The sequence below is a fragment of the Thamnophis elegans genome, chromosome 8 (genome assembly GCF_009769535.1).
Source record: "Thamnophis elegans isolate rThaEle1 chromosome 8, rThaEle1.pri, whole genome shotgun sequence".
NCBI lineage: Eukaryota > Metazoa > Chordata > Lepidosauria > Squamata > Colubridae > Thamnophis > Thamnophis elegans.
In genome coordinates, this window is record NC_045548.1 from 787,501 (window position 1) to 800,015 (window position 12,515).

A 12,515-nucleotide genomic window follows, 5' to 3' on the forward strand; every position below is an offset into this window, starting at 1 on the left:
GACCACCAAAACTGGTAGGGCGTGTTTATTATACATAAACAGTGAGCAAAACCACTCTTACACTGATAACGTTACCTAATTGGGTAATAAAACGTCTCTAAGCAAACAACAAGCTCAGATTCTACTGTTCAATCATGGGGTACATATATTCTCTTCTTTGGATAATAATGTTGTTTTATTAATATTGCTTGTGAAAAAATGTTTTCCATTGATTTGGTTTTTATGATACTGTTTCAATCATACTGCTTTGTGTTGCTTAGAATCATTTGACTGAAGTATTTAAAAAGAATGTAATAAACTAACTAAAACACAGTCAATCCCCATAGAAATGTGGTCAACCTAATTTCATCTGGACTCTCTTTCTTTTCTAGCTTGTTTTATGATACCTTTTCTATTACAGCAACCAAAACTGTACACAGCAAAACTCAGCCTGAAACATTTTAATTCATAGTTAAAGTCACTTTTATCATGAATTTACCATTTACTCAGCTGACAAACAATGAATCAGATTTTGCTAATTGAATGGCTAGCATTAATAATAGTGAAACAGCTTTGGCAGGGTCTATCTGTCAAAAAATTACAATTGCAACTAAATAAGAGTGAGAAAAAAGACCAAGGAATTATGAATAAAGAAGAACCTTGAATTATTCAGGGAAAGGTTGAAAAATTCATAAGAGATAGTGAAAACTTCATTGCAGTTGTAGCAAAGGCCCAAGACTGGAATTTGTCCACACTTTTGCATGGAGGTAAAACTGGTTGAATTAATAAGACTCACCTTCAAGTGAAGCACAGACAAAATTGGACTGCCAAGGGACGCGATGTTAGTATAGAGGAGAAGTTTGAGAAAAAAGAGAGTTAGGAGGGATCAGATTAAGAATTCTGAAGGGGGGGGGGGGGAGTCCAACTATAAATGTACTATATGCACCATTAGCTCTCTAGGTCATAGTTCGTATACAAAGCTTTGGGAGCTACAATCTTAATTATCAAGTTTCATCAAGATTAAAAGACAAGAGAGGAGAGAGGGAGGAAGGGAGTGAAAGAGAGAGAGAGAGAGAGACAGTGAGCACCACACTTCTGTGGGTAATAAATTATTCATGGTTTTTAACTATCAGATATAATTAAAATTACCTGCTTTCAGTAGACATGTCATTAGCTACAATTTCCTCCTTTTAAAAATAGGACTGTTTCACGCTATCATTTTCTAACAGCTGGCTCCTCTATGAATGTGAATCACACATCCAAACTTTTATCCAGAGACGTTGTGTTCTTCTGGCTCTGTGTGTCTCCTCCTCCTCCTCCTCCTCCTCACTTTTATTTATTTATTATTTATTTTGCTGGTCAGTAGAGCAAGAGGACACCTTTTTCATAATAACGATATTCAATGGAATAAAGAGTTGTTGCTCATTTCAAAATCATAGCTGAGATATCAAATGAATAAATGCATTTTACACTGGTAATTTTCTACCTGTCTAGCCTGGAATAATAATCATTCCATAAAACCATCGGGTATTTTTAAGCAGTAGCAGTAGGGTTTTTTTTTTAAATGCTTCTTGACTTTGATTTACTTATGTTTGTTTTTATCTTTTTCTTACTGTTTTTTCCCCCCTCTTAAAGTGAATTTCAGAACCTGTTCTGGAAACGTATATTTTGAAGCGTGATTATATTTAAGGAAATTAAATAAATGAAAATAAACTAGACAGATCAAAATATTAAGGAAACATGCCGTGATATTTTAAATATAGGATTCCGCTCACCACTTTCATGCTACACGAAAGGCTCCAATTACAACTTTATCTAGAGGGAGGGAAGGAAGAAAGGCCAATATCCCAAGCAGGCTCACAGAAACAAAAGTAGAAGGGCATCCTATGCATTCAGTTCCTTAATTAAATGCCACAGGACCATATCTTAAAGAAACAAGCAAAATATGTGGTCACAGTGCAAGCGAGGGTCAAGAAATCCAAGCACTTGAACAAAAGTTGGGGGTTTTGAGTTATATAGCAGTAAGTCAAAGTTCTTTCAAATGATCAGCTAGCTTCATATGTCTGTATGCATCAGGATTGTTAACAATTTCTTCTCGTTCTGGTTTTAGGCTGTAAATATGTAAGAACTTTCATTTGTAATGTTCATAAATGTCCAAGTCATTATATTAATGGTTCTAATAAGCATCAGGATCTAACAAGATTAGATCCTCTAATAAGTCTCAAAATAGGATGCGTTATCCCTTGTACGTTTCTTCTTATGCACAAAGGAATGTGTGAATTATGTGTGAATTATTATAAATAAGTGTCCTAACTTCAGTAGTCCATGTTAAATTTCTATTATATACGTTAATCAGCTGTTGTTAAAATTTTGGTGCCATTTCGAACTGGAGACCCTGCCTATAATAGCATGGCAGCCCTCATATATCTGAAGCCGAAAGGCCAAAGGAGCACTGGTCAGCATATTAAAGGTCACTAGTGATGGCTTTAGCTGCTCAAATTATCCGGAGCACATGAGGCTGAGGTAGGAAATAAAGACCGTAAACTGGAAACAAACCAAATACTTCCACAATCTCTAGGAGGAGGATTAGGATTTTCATCCTGGAAGATTGCAGAGCTTCTAAAAATTAAGAAATAAATCAAGCGAGTTCAAATTAAATTGCCCAAAATAACCTCTTCTTCCCTCAACTCATACATCTGAATAAGGCAATTATAAAAGGAGAAGGTGAAACAATTCAATGTGCACAAAGTGGACCCAGCTAATGGTTTCAGAAATATAGAAGTAATGAAATATTTCTAGCTTGAAATTACCTCTTCGTATGATGTATGTCATTCTATAAATTGCTGTCTAAAGCTGCCCATCAAAAAGTCAGCCTTCCCTCTGCTCACCCTTCCTTATTAAGGACTCTTCAATTGTCAACCATTATTTTATGTCGGCTCTTGGATGAGATTTAGTACTATGACGTGCCACTTCTAGGAAAGAACAAAACATTTCTTTATCTCAATTTCTTGGAACAAAGAAAATGATAATCAAACAAACATTGGGTAATGACTGCTGTTTTTAGCGCAGCTCCTGGTGTCTTTCACCAAGTTTCTTTCTTTTCACCTAATGGGTTCATTGAAATTATACTTAGCACTGTCAGAACAGAATGAAGCTATATCAAAGGAGACTCAAATTACAATAAAAAAGTCACTTGCCATGCAAGTCCAGCAGAACGTGGGCATATTTATATCATTCTTTTGGCAACATTAAAAAAATTACTTTGCCACTACCTTCTTCTACATTGCTTTGCACCTTCCTGTTTAGTCAATAGCAATTTCCTTAGGGTTTCCTATCGGGTATTAATCCTAGTTAGCTTTGTGTTCTGTCCCCCCCACTTCACGGCTCGTTAACAAACGCAGGCAGGCAACTTAAAAGGAAGTCTTTTTTTATCAGTTCTCAGTTCAAACTGGCTTTGAGCCCAAAAATAACATAAATACAAGTCTCCGACAAGAATGCAAAACAAAAACTCCTTACAAGCACTGCACTTCTTCCACAGTCTCCACAGATCAGGTTTACATGAAACACCAAAGCACTTATCCAAGTGTAACAAGCATAAATCACGATTAATAATCAAGCAATGTTATACCAAACACGGAACACATGAAGGAACGTTGACTCCAGCGACTAGGGCGTGGCAGCATCCGTCCTTTTATCTCCAAATGTGCCTCCCACAAGCTCCAGCTGCATACTGAATCTTGTATTCTGAAAAGACTCACAGAAGACATCTGCTGAGTCACAACAGCTTTGTAAGAATATCCAAAGATTATCTGATGCTGATTCCTATTGTGTCCCATATCTTAATTTTAAGATTCTTTGGTAGATTAACAATGAAGTGGCGAAGAGGGAATAGCAAACTTTTGTGACTGCCACGCCTTCAATTTATGCAAATAAAAAAAGAAAAATAAACTTCTCAGCATCTCTTTGCACCATTGGGGGATAAATGTAGAATCACAGAATTGGAAAAGTCCTAAGAGGTCATCAAGCCCAATTGCTCCCTTGCAATCTGCAGAATTCGTTATACCACATTATCCCCAACAGGTGATTATCAACCTTCTGCTTGAAAACCGTCAGTGAAGGGAAACGTCTTCATGCAATAATGACCCAGACTAACTTAAATAGTGCGATGGGCAGAGCCTAAATTTGATAACTAAATAAATCTCTTAGACTGACTAAATTGTCAAAAAAGTTCTTCCTGATATCTAATTTGTACCTTTGAAGTTTCATCCCAACCAGAGCAAGCAAGAATAAGTCCAAACACCCAAAGATGTTTTTATAAGGCAACTGGACTTTCTTTGTTTTTCCTTGAAGATGTTACAATTTGCATTCAAGAAACTTCTTCCATCCTTCAGAAGAACATAAGAAGCTTCTTGGATGAGAAGCAAAACATCTTCAAGGAAAAACAAATAAAGTTCAGTTACCATATTTTTCGGAGTATAAGACGTATCTTTTTCCCTCAAAAAAGAGGCTGAAAATCTGGGTGCATCTTATACACCGAATGCAGCAATTTTTGCCTCCCGCAACCCCACCCCCTTCACCAAAATGGCTGTGCATAGCTTTTAGGAGGCTTTCAGAGAGCTCCTGGGGGCTGGGGAAGGTAGAAATGAGCAAAAAAAAAGGCCATATTTTGCTCAATTTTCCCCTCCCCCCAGACCCAGGAGCACTCTACAAGCCTCCTAACGGCTATTCATGCCCTTTTTAAAAAAGAAATGGGCCTGTTTTTGTGAAAAAAAGGCCATTTTTGGGAGGTTTGCAGAGTGCAAAAACTTTTTTTTAAATTTGCCTTGGTGCAGCTTATACTCCGGTGTGTCTTATACTCCAAAAATACGGTACTTTTTGTAAAAGCACTTTGGGGACAACCATGACCTTGATGACTGAGAATCTCCATAGACATAAGTCCAAACTCTTTATAATGTAACTGTCCTTCAGATATTTGAAGATGGCTGTCATGTCCCCTGATGATATTGAAAACAGCTGACAGCTTGTGTTTCCCTAAATTCATTGTATTTCTCATGACAGCTTTCATTTAGGGCTTAATTACCGTTTCTAGCAACCCCCATCCGTGCGATCAATTATGAAGAGTGCTGGAAGTGGTAATGCAGCAGCATCTGAAATGACACAATATTTCTTTTTATTTACACACACACACACAGAGAGAGAGACACACGTGTCCTGCCTTTACTATTTTCATAAATAACTCAAAGCAGCAAACACATTCAATGCAAACCTTCCTCCTATTTTCCCCAAACAATAATGTGAGTTTAACTCAGAGAGAGAAAGAGAGATTGGTCCAAGGTCATGACTAGGAAGGGACTAAAACTCAAGGTTCACCTCTGGGCTAAAAAAAAAAGGTTAGAACGGTTAGAAAAATAGCTAAGGACCAAAAGGAGAAAAAGGGGGGGAAATAAGGAGAAGAGAGTTTAAGCAAAAACGGTTGTAATCAGGAGACAAGCTGAAGGAAGAGAAAGTGACTCAAGCATAAAGAATAGGAAAGAGGAAACAGTTCTCTTCTTGCAGAAAGTTTGCTCAGCTGAGATTTTTATTTCTACAGAAATAAAGTGCAGGTAGGAACAAGAATTCGGGCCAATGGAAGAAGCTTCTTGCAGACTTGATGGAGGTAAAATTGCTCAGATAAAAGCAGCCAAAGAAGTTTGGAACTAAAGAAAAGGAGAAAGGGAATCCAAGGTTCAACGGCTGCAGAGATCAAGGGAAGTAACAAAGGTGACCATTCAGGGAGACTCTGATATGGTCATCCAGAGAAAGTGGATACCCAGTTTGAGAAAGAATTGGGGGGGGGGGGAGGGCAGACAGAGATCCTCTTCATTGCAAATCACAAACTATACCAATGGAGCTCTCTAAGCTCTTATGTAGAACAGTAGTGTTAGAATTAGGAATGTATTACAAGAGGAATTATTTCAAGTCATAAGTCAAAATTGATCTCTGCTCTCCTGGATGCTTCCAAGCAATTTTCAGTGGATTCAAATTATAGGCCACATCATTAAGGTCCCTGACTGATTCAATCTTGCTACTAATAAAGAACTCATCTTGAAGATTTTCTGCAAGCTGTATGTATTATCTTAATTCATGAGGCCCTCAAAATTTCAGTGCTGGAATGTATGGCTTAAAAAACAGTAAGGAACTGAAGTTTATTAGAACAGGATGAGTCCTTTTTTTCATTAGGTTGCTTCCCCGCATTGTCCATTTTAAAATAAAATCTTTTATTTCTCTCCAACTGAGGGAAGAAAATGTCTTAGAAATGACAGCATGATTTCACTGTATTAAAGAAATTTGGTGCCAATATTCTGTATTATTTGAAGGAGTGACAGAAATTGCATATCATTTTCATCCTCAAACTTTAAAACTTTAGGCAATAAGTTTGTGGAGTATAATCTATGAGTCATTGTGAAAAGATACAAATCTTCTGATGAATAAATCTACCATTTTTTTCCTCTGAATTATTTAATTTCTCGATTGTAAGGGCTGTTTGCTTCTACTATTTACAAATTTTCAGAAAATTGTCTGCAAAATATTTGTGGTTTGGGTTGTGTTGTCTTTTCCTAATATAACCCTAATTTTGGTTGTAGCTGGTCTAGGTGAACCATTTTTTGCAAACAATTGTTCCACAGGAAAACCTATTTTCATGTATGACTTTCTCCAATGTCTTCAGTGTTTATACACTCTTGTGTTTTATTTTGTAATTGTAACCAGTACCCAATAGGTTAATTCTCTTAACATGGAATGAATGTAGGAAAAGGATACTAAATCTTGGATGTAAAAATTTAGGTTAGCAATAGCACTAAGATTTAGATACCACTTCACAGTGCTTTACAGCCCTCTCTAAGCCGTTTACAGAGTCCGCATATTGCCCTCAACACTCTAGGTCAGTGTTTCTTGGCGACTTTAAGTCCTGTGGACCTCAACTCCCAGAATTCCCCAGCCAGAGTTGAGAGTTGAAGTCCACAGGACTTAAAGTCGCCAAGGTTGAGAAACACTGCTCTAGGTCCTCATTTTACCAACCTCAGAAGGATGGAAGGCTGAGTCAACCTTGAGCTGGTCAGGATGAAAGTGCTGGCAGTCGGCAGAATTAGCCTACAATACTGTACTCTAACCACTGCACCACCACCACCCCTCATTTACCAGGTTACCAGTTCCTGCCATTTAAAAGTGGTCCACATATTTGCAGCATAATTGTGTTGGGGCATTTGTCGTAAACCTTCTATTTTTCTTGCCTTTTCAGTCTTATGTTTTACAGCATTTCAGATAAGTCATTTGAAATTATGTTGTAAGCTGCGTAGAATCACTTGATAGTGAGATGGCTGGCATATTAATGCATAAAAGTAACATTATTAAATGCGTTTCATGATTAGCAATTCTACAGATCTGATATATTTAAAGACATTGACTTTTACTTCTTGAGAAACAGCTGCAATACCAAATATTAGGTTTTAAGTATATGAATCGCAAAATATATCTAAATTGTCACGTCCCACCAGTTTTAAAAAAAGTTTTTTTTTTTTCAAAAAAAGCTCTTCTCTGAAGCAGGTTGCAGCAACAATAAAGGAGAGATTAAATATTTCCTGCATTGGTTTTTTACTACTTTTTTTTTTAAAAAAACTCCTTCTTAGTTGCCATGTAATTTAATAAAAAATGTATTGCTTGTTTTCTTTAATTTTGAAAACTAAATGTTTTAATAGAAGCTTAAAGCTTAAATTAGAATACAAATCATCTACAAACCCATTCAAGATCACATCTATCATCACAGTACCACAAGATCCCACCAACTCAACATTTACATTTGCAGGGCTCAGTACTTGGTTGAAAGTCCAGATGATCCCAGACTCCTGGAAAGCTGATAGATTTGAATCCTCATGATTTGTAATCATGAGCTTTTTAAATTCCTCACCTAAGGAATGCAGGGGCATTTGCTTATTATTTTGTGGCCTCTTTAATTTAAAAATGACCTTCGTCTCTCCAAATCCTCAATGTTGACACTCATATAGCAGTTGCAGAGGTTCGCTCTTTTTTCTTCCTGTAATTGTGGTCACCTAAACCCACAGAGACACCTAGCTAAATAAATGTCACTTGATTCCTGGCCCTGCAATAATCAGACAGCCAGGCCATATTAATCAAGCAATTTTTTAAAAATAAAATGTTTCACTTTACTCAGCTTTTACAAACATCAAACTTAAAGAGGAACAAATAGTTTGGTTGAGCACTAAACATAACCATGCTTGTTTGCTCTGAGCCAACTCAAATAATAGTTTCACAATATGTAATTTTAGCAGGGAAATGATTTAAGATACTGGCAGGAGCTTGACCCTTATGGCCTTATCATCGCTTTTTAGCCATCCTCCACAATTATTGAAAACTGACAAAAAGCAAACACTGATGAAGTTCACATAAATAAACTAACAAACTCTTTCCCAAAGCCAAAAAAAATGTTCTTGTGCATACATACTTTGTACTTTTACAATACCAGCCTTGGCTGTCCCCAAAATGTCAAGATATGTTTGAAAAGTTATTCATCCCTAATATAAAGGAAAAGACTAACTCTTCCACATAATGTTTCCAATTTCAAACAAACTTGCACTGCTTTTTATTATGGTTCATTGCACAGTCATCTGGATGTTTAGATTTGGGATTTTTACCCACCTATTGAGTCCTTCCCAAGGATCTGGGATAGTGAGATGGTGTTTGATGGTGTTAAACATATCATCATAGGATATAAACTGTTCCAAGAATGTTCTCAATGAAAAAGTAAGACATAAATGCTGGCACAATAGTCCCTTGATTGTCCCTACAAAGTGCCTAAATCTAGTGGGGGGGGAATGGGGGGGAAGGTAAGCAGTCTCCCTGATGCCTTAAAAGCAGATCTTGGGAAGACCAGAAGAGGAAGGAGTCACATAATGTTCACCCCCAGGTGCTCCCTAATAATGTATTTTTCAGGACAATGGAATTGTATACCAAGCACAGTCAACCCCATTTCACTCATGCTAGCGTGTTCTCATCAGTAAAAAAAACATTAATGGTCAGTACATTAAAAAAAGGAGAGAAAAGCTGCAAAAAAAGAAAACAATTTCATTCAAAACCGACAACCTAAATATTTGGCAATTTGGGAGGAATGAAGTTGTAGGGGCAGAAGAGCCAAGGCCTTCAACTCATCTTCCATTGAGCATCTTAGTCAGCATCCAGCCAAGTTTTGGTGTGATGTGTTTTCTCTTTTGTAAAAAGAAAATTGACCTTTTCAAAATTCCAGCCTTGCTCTCTGGTATCTGTGAAGTCCGAGGATCTGTGGGAAGCATGAACAAACTTGTTTTTGAAGATTTATTCCTTTACGTGATGCATGAATGGTGGGGGTGAGGCTGCATACTAAATGTACTGAATCAGGAAGGAAGATATATATCAAAAGACTTGTAAAACCATTTCATAAAATTAATTTTATGTTTAGTAAGAAATGTATTTGCTAGCCATTCACAAAATATTGCAATTAGATATATCCTTTTGATTTGAGCAAGGTCAGATATCATAGACCAACAAACATCTTTACCAGTGAAGGTAAATATTGAAGCAGATTGGTTATATCATATGCAAATGCTGTTGTCTTGACTCTTCCCTAGTAATAAACAATGAGGACATATGAAACTAAAATGGTTCAATATCCAATGAAGACAATGAAGATATAGTACTAGGGCTGTCAGAGTTTCAAAAATATTTGGAACAAATGCTTCCATTTTCATAAAAACACCCTTCATGCTATTCATTAAAAGATCCAATATTTACTCAGGCTTCCAGGCAAAACTAAAAGAGAAATAATGATGATGATGCTTCAGAGAATCTATTCATTAATTAAAATTAAGGTGACTCTTAAAACAGCAGCAGATTTCCTTTCCAATTCCCATGGAAGTTCCTTTAATGAAGAGCAGGAGGAGGGTTTTGTGCTCCAAAGCGATTCTTCCTAGAATGTCCATTTGCATTTCTTAATGCTACTTTTATAAGTTGATGTGAATACCATCCATCCAAAAGTATCTTAGGGTTTTATGCAATCCACTGAGGACCCTTTTTAGTCTGAAACAAAATTGGAGCTAAAACAGTTAAGTGGGACATCTTTGCTTTAGCATAAGAGTTAAAGCATGAAGACTTTAACTGTGACTGATCCTAAAAGCTTAGCATTTCAGACCTGGTTAACGATAGGCAGAAAATCCCAGATCTGAGCCTGGACTGGAAAAGTGAAAAACTATTCCAGAAGAAGGAAATAGGAAACCCAGTTTCCCAGAAAACTAAAAAAAAAAAAGGGGGAATCATTTAGTCGACTAAGCAAAAGTTCAAAATAATATAATTAACCATGCTGCCTCCTAGGTTGGTGCTGGTAGTCCTCAATTTATGGCTGCCATTGAACCTGGAATTATAGTTGTAAGTTACGTCAGTCATTAAGTGTGTCACTATGTAACTATAACTGATTTTATGATGTTTTCTGCAATGGTCTTTTATGCAGCTGCGGCAGTTGTTAAGCAAACACAATGGTTGTTAAACAAATCCAGTTTCTTCCACTGGCTTTTTTTTTTTTTTTTGCCAGAAACTGAAGTAAACAATGGAAACTGGCAAAAATCATCAAACATCTCAGTCACAAGACAATGTAAATGTAGAAAGACAATTTATTTATTTGTTTGGCCATATGTCTATGGTCGCCCATCTCACAAACAAGTAAAATATGAAATTTTTAGTGCTACCAATCCCAAATCATAAAAAAAACATTTGAAGATTCTGTGGGGATTAGAGATCTTCAGGGGACACAGATAACGAATCTTTACAAACATGCTATTTATAAACATGTATTGAATATGATAAAAAATATAACAACTGTATAAGATTTATTTTAATATAAATCAAAAGTGATAGGGAAAGTGATAAATGTAACCATAAAATATTTAGGATAGCTAATATTTTGGATAGCATTATACACACATACACACACATACATACATACATACATACATGCATGCATGCATGCATACATACATACACACACACACACACATACAATTGCAGCAATGGTCTAAGGATGCATGCTATCCTAAAAATCCTGCTCAATATCTAACTTTCACAGAGACATGAATGATATGAATGTTTGGATTGGGTGGGGTTACAATAATCCTAGAATATTATTTCTCCCGCCAGAGCTTCTCAAGGCAGATCAGGAATTTGATTCCATGTTTTATCAGGATAACGTAGGAGAAGAACTCCAGGAACATTTCCACAATACTCACCCATGTGGCAGGTGCTGACTCAGTGCCTGGAAACTGTGAGGATCTAGTTGTAGAAGAACTTAATCTAAATCAACCCTAGCAAGATGGAATGGATTGGGGTTTGAGGCTGTGATGGCATGTGAGAATAACCTTGAGAGACGGGAGGAAGACCTGCGGCCTAGATAACCATCTGATATTTGGTCTGGTCTACGTTGCGGGGCTGATGTCAATCTTGAGGTCTTGAAATTCAGCAGAACCCAATCCTTTTTAGCCACTCCAAAAGCCTTAAACAGCTGGCTTTTCCTCCAGTCTTTGGGCTGGGGTAAGGCTGAATCACAATCATTGTGGTTTATATGTATTAAGGACTGTTTCTTTAGGGTGCCAAGAGTTATCATTATTATTATTTATTTGAATTTATTAGCTGTCAAACTTCAATGGACTCTTTTTCATTTTCTGTATTTTTTTTTAGAATGTTGGTGATTGTTTTTACTGTCTCTGTGAACTCAGAATTATGATTCATAAGATGGACAGTCATATACTGTATGTCTTATAAATAAATACATAGATAAATAAATAGGGGAATGTGTAAATTTAGTATTAAACAAAATGTAAGTGTATCAATTTTAAAATCCAGTGATTTTAAAATTCAGCAGACAATATTTCTTCCCTCTTTTCTTGAGAACCTAAAAATCCAACTTTCATTATGGTGATTAAAATCAGAGTTCTACTAATAATTGATAAGATAGATTTACTACAGGCATATGTGTTGTAATTATTGTTTCTTTGAATTAAAAATGCTGTTGTTAGGCTATTTTGGCTCAGTTCCTTATAAAGAAATGAATGGAAAAATTGCTATTTTTCAGGAATGAATGATAGTTTTTGTTTATTAAAATGTATGCCATCTCATACATTTTTCATATTTCAAAATTATTATCACATATATAAATCTCATAATACCTATTCCATTAAATATACTTCCCAAGTCAGTTTTGTGTGTGTGTTCACACACACACACACACACACACACACACACACACACACACACCACAGACATACAGCGGCTGAATTTGCCCTCTGCATTAAGTTGAAGTTTATTTAATCATAATTTATTGAATAACCCAGGACTGGTTGGTTCACAAAAAAGCACCAAGTCATGAACTATTGTTTATATACCACAATAGAGAGTTTTATAGCGTATATTAAGTCAAAACTGAAATAACATTAAGGCTTAGTAAGGAACGTTTCAGTTTTCTT